The 5085-nt window shown below is 45.2% G+C and overlaps 1 protein-coding gene across 1 annotated transcript in view; it reads left to right on the forward strand.

Moving 5' to 3' along the window:
- The window catches only part of CSMD2 (CUB and Sushi multiple domains 2), a 328671-nt gene that overhangs the window by 80827 nt on the left and 242759 nt on the right, over nucleotides 1-5085 (forward strand).

The raw sequence follows: 5085 nt of genomic DNA on the forward strand, positions 1-5085 counted from the left end.
TACCCCCCCCGAAGGAGCGGTTCACGCAGCCAAACTGACGCTGGAGAGGGACAGCTATCGTTGCCATTCTAGTATGATCAATTATGATTCTTTGCTTTTCCTTTGAATTAGGACTCTCATTGTAATCTTTTCTAAAATGATTTTTTTTTTCTATTTTCACTGGAAGTGAGTGCAGGGAAAAACATTGACTGAAATGCAACCCTGCGAGTATGCAAAGCTATATCCTTTTTAGAAGAGAAGGGAATTATCTGCACCAATGGACCAGTGTTTCCTCCAGTCTGACAGCGTTTCTCTGATCGCAGCCTTCCTTTGGAGGAAGACAGTATCTTCTCCTTGCCCTGCTGTTATTCAGACATTAGTGTAGTAGACCCCAATAAGGGGGGGGATTAACTTCTCACCCCAACAGGTATTGAAGTGGAGGGTTGGCATCGTTGTAATTCTCGTGCTTCCTGCTGCAGATGGAGTAAAGGACTGTTTTTGCCTTTCTGTCTTGAACTGCCAAACTCCCTTTTAATTTTTACACTATTTCCATCTTGAACCCAGCAGTGATGATGGTGGCGTCTGATACGCTCCAGAATGGAGAAATACCCAATTCTATGGCGCTTGCATCAGTGCTGTGTGAGTTGCTCTGATGGCAGCAACATATGTGCACGTCCAGCCACACTTGTGCAGCAGCGTGCCTGCAGGTCCTTGGAGGTAGCCGTTCCTTTTTTGGTCCTGATCCTTCAAGACTTTACTTCAAGTAAAACTTCCAAGGCATTTCTTGGAAGCAGGAACCGGAAATCTTCTCATGTAACATTTATAGCTTGTTCCAGGAAGGTAGAAAGTAGCAAAGACAGTCTGCACGCTGGCTTGCTGAATTTGAAAGCCAGCTGCACTCCCTCTACCGTAAGTAGGTTTTCAGCAGTCAGACATTCGTGCTTGGCTGATAAACTGGCGATACAGACTTCAGTCCTTGCAAGGGGCAGAAGGGTTTGCAAGGACTGAAGTCTGTCTCACCAGTGTATCAGGCAAGCAAACAAATGGGTGTGTGCCGCCTTCTGCAGGGTAAATGAGGGTTTCAATGCCATTGCCTGAAGAAGAGTAGGTATTTCCTTGAGAGAGAAAAGATCTTTGTGGCCTACGTAGCCTATCATTACCTCTGTTAATATTGGCTTACTGGTAGTTGTCACTTGAAAGTTTGTTAATGTATTTGTGCATGCTCTTATTTTCTAACGTAAGTTGGAGATGGGTCGCGCTTCTGGGTCAGAGCCCAACAAATGGAGACGAAAGGTGGCCTCTGCCTGAGCAAGTGTTAAAATCTGCCTTGGGAATAGGCTTGTCTAACATTGCTGCAAAGGGCAGCGTTCGGTTTGGAGACTCTGCCCGTTCCTTCTTCCCCTCCCCTCCTGTATAACGGCAGAGGTATGAGGCAAGCGTTGAAAGCTCTAAGTTTCTACCATGCTCATCAGTATTCTCTTCTCATTTGTTTATGCTCTTTCCTTTGGGCTTGTCTTCTGCTTTGTAACATCTTTTTCTGTATATTGGTAGCTTTGCTCTACTCCAGTCTTCATACATTGGATAATCAAAGATACAAGGAAATGCAGGGTAGAAAAGAATAAGAAACAGAGGTGTTGCAGAGGATGTGCCAGGACAGCAGCGCCGAGGGAGTGCTGTGGCTCAGCTGCTTTTTCTTCATAGCCGTGCGCTCCCTCTACCCAACTCTCAGTCTCAAAGTACAGGTTTTTTTATACAGGACAAGTATAATTGCAGTGAGAAAGGCATGTAGGAAGGAATTCCAGCTGCAGAGAGAATGGCTTGGTGAAAGGTGTCTTTGCAGAGCCAGTGACAGTAGCTCGTGCTGTGGCTCGCCAGCAGTTTTGAGAGCACGGTTATATCAAAATTGATTCCTGGACTCTGGGCTAAAAGAGCCAGTAAATTCTGTCTGCACAGGCTCTGCTCTGGTGAGTTACGCTTCCTGCTTGCGTGGCAGGAAGGATTAAAACTGCAGTGATCTCATTCAGGGAGCACCAAAGCAGCAGCGACTGGCATCTCCATGCTGATCTGCGAGGTAGGAGAGCACGGAGCTGGGTGGCAGCTGTGGCTGCCCAGAAGAGAAGCTTGGCTGTGCCTGGCAGACCATGTGTAACTTGGAAATCTGCCTCGAGGACTGAAAGTCCTCAGCAAGTCTGGGTCAGACTGTAAAATCTGGACTAAGCTGACATTTATCCCATCTCTATAATGTGTGTCAGAAATATCTGGAATGGTTTTCTTATTGCATATTGTGTGTTTTTATACGCTTTCTGCGCAATTTTTCTGTATTCACACAATGAAATGAGGCCTGGTACTTAATCTAAGTGGGGCCTTAAGCTGAGTCCTACAAGTCTGGCTGTATTTTTATCTTGACAGTTGGTATGCTGGAGGCAAAACCCCAGCAGACTTGGAACGCTGTCTCCTGTTCTGCTGTAGCCGCGGAGGGAGCAACCCTCACCTGGGTCAGTTGATTTCAAATAAAGCAGAATGGTGCATTTGAAGCACCAAAAGAATATCCGTAAACATCCAAATTTGTTTTGGAAAGCGCTTTCATGCATGCCAAGAGAAGCCTTGCCCAGATTGTTTGCTGAATTTAAGTAGAACTGATAGGTTTATGATTCCAGTAGGCGGTTGAGTAAAAATTCAGTAAGCCAGCTGAAAAGTTGAGAACATTTGCAAAGCTACATTTTAAGCGTATCAAATATGCATAATCTCATTAAAAGTGGTCTGTCTTACTGTAATTCAAACAGCTGCTCAGGCTGCACTGTGCCCAAAATAATTGAAGGGCTGTTGAAGAAGATTTTAGAAGATTGTGGAATATGTTTAAACAGTAACAACCTCTACAAACCTAGGAAGTGTGTATTTAGAAGTGGATGGGAAGGGAATACATTTTCTGTTTAAATAGCTTTTTGCAATGAAAAAATTTCGAGGAATTTAAAGTAAAACCTCCCCTTTTAATTAAAAAAAAAAAAAAAAAAAGCCCAAACCACCATACCTTTGGCTTAGATCTTCAGCTACTGTGAGTTAGCTTAGTCCCATCAAAAAAGAATTAAGAATTTAAGAATTCTAATATAGCACTGAGTCAACATTCCGTAGCATATTTCTTATTCCATCCTGTATTCCTCTAGTACAAGAACAACTTTAACGTACCAGATCCAGTCTCAGACTTCCCAGACCCCAAAAGTAAATGTGGCTGAGAACTTGCCAGTAGGAATTGCTTCTTCCAAATCCTTGTTGCGTTTGCTCTTGGGTGTGTGTCCTAAGGGCTCTGCGTAGACCCGAGCTGCACGAATGCATGATCAGGGTGAGAAGCAAGGGTTTGGCCAAGAGCACCCATGCTCCCGTAAATGGTGTTTGCACACAGAGGCTGGATTCCTTGAAGGTGTCTCATGGTAGCGGTGTGGGCCCTTATTGCAGAGGTGCTTTGACTGGTTGCCCAGGGCCAATAGCAGCCAGGTGACACTAATGTTTAACATGAAAGGCTGGAGATAGCTGCCCCTCTGGAGGTAAATGTATCTTAAGAATAAATTGCCCCTTCAGATCCCTGTGCATTGCTGAAGCAGCTAATGACCTTGCTCCTGCTCTGCCTGCCTTGCTGCTAGGCATGCGGTCTGAGAGTTCACTGCCAAAGAACCTTTTTTAGAGTATCTCTTTCTTTCCAGCGTCTGCAGGGGCACTTACTCACGAGAAATTAAATTTGAACGTACCAGCAAACTGGTGAATTGTGCTTATCCTGTTTGGCGAGAAACCATTCATCCTCTAAAAAGCATTTTCATTCTGTCTGTCAGAGGGAGGGTTTGGGAATGGCCCTTGTGCTTTCTGCATGGACTGTCTCTGGAGGTCCCACTGGGAATCTTGTGTATGATGGGTTGAAGTTCGAAGGATTTCCTGGTGCTTGGACTAGATGAGAGATCTTTCAGCCCAAATTTATCGATGATTCTAACTGCACTTTGGTGTCCATACATGACTTTAATTCACTGACAACACGATTGCAGCAAGTGGATGACTTTGGCTGTTGTAATAGAACACCAGGGAATAGAGCATCGCGTTGGGATTTCAGTGGCCTCTTTCAGTCCTGGTTTTGGCTGCTGGATTGGTCCAGAAGTAGTTGTGTGTCTGCCTACCTGTCTGGATTTTTGTCATCCTTTTTTCTGCCTTTCCTGCTCTCTGTGAGTTCCGCAGTTATCGGTGTCGTGCCCTCCCAGGCTGAGCACAGAAGCAGTTGCAAAGGGCCGTCCGTGATCTCCACCAGGGCTTGGAGGTGCCACTGCAGCATGGCTGGCTGCGAGGGAGAAAAGTTGGCACCTATGTTGGTCGTGCTTTGTCTTTCAAGTTCCTGAGTTAGAGGCTGCAAGTTTCAGCCCTGCTGATAGCACGAGGTGCTTTTGAAAAGGTCTAAAAGCTGAGGGATCCTCCTGAGCAGCCTTGCAGACTTGTCCTGCCCTTTCCTTAGCTCCTGATGACTCATTGCACTTAACAAATGTTCTCACCTGGGTTACATTTCAGTTTGGCAGGGTTGTTGTTTTTTTTTTTTTTTTTAAAACAGTTTGTAACGAAAATAAGTGTTTATAATGTAAAGCCTCAAGCTCCTTGACTAAAGCATCTGGAATGCTGCTCTGTAATACATGTCGTAGAGTTAACAGGCTTTTCTTAGCGTTCCAAATAAATGCTGAGCTGATGCTGTATGTATGAGAGCTGTGAGCTGCCCTGACGCTTGTCAAATGAATTCTTGGTTTCCTTTCTCTTCCTGCCCATGTTTTCTTCAGATCCTCCTCCCTTAATTGCTCTAATAGTACCTGCTGATAAAATGCAGGTTGTGAAAATGAAAGAACCTGCAGCAAACAGGAGATCCAGTGCGTAGCCAGGAAATGTCACTGCAGATTTCTGAACGGGTGGTTAAATTTTTACCACTGTGATTCTGGTAACCACATCCATTTCCTTAAGAAATTGGAGCAAACAAAGACATAGAATCACAGAATGTTTTGGGTGGGAAGGGACCCCTCGAGGTCACCCAGCCCAACCCCCCTGCAGGAGCAGGGACACCTTGAACCACATCAGGTTGCTCACAGCCCC

The sequence above is a fragment of the Egretta garzetta genome, unplaced genomic scaffold, assembly GCF_000687185.1.
Source record: "Egretta garzetta isolate BGI_Z169 unplaced genomic scaffold, ASM68718v1 scaffold243, whole genome shotgun sequence".
Lineage (NCBI taxonomy): Eukaryota > Metazoa > Chordata > Aves > Pelecaniformes > Ardeidae > Egretta > Egretta garzetta.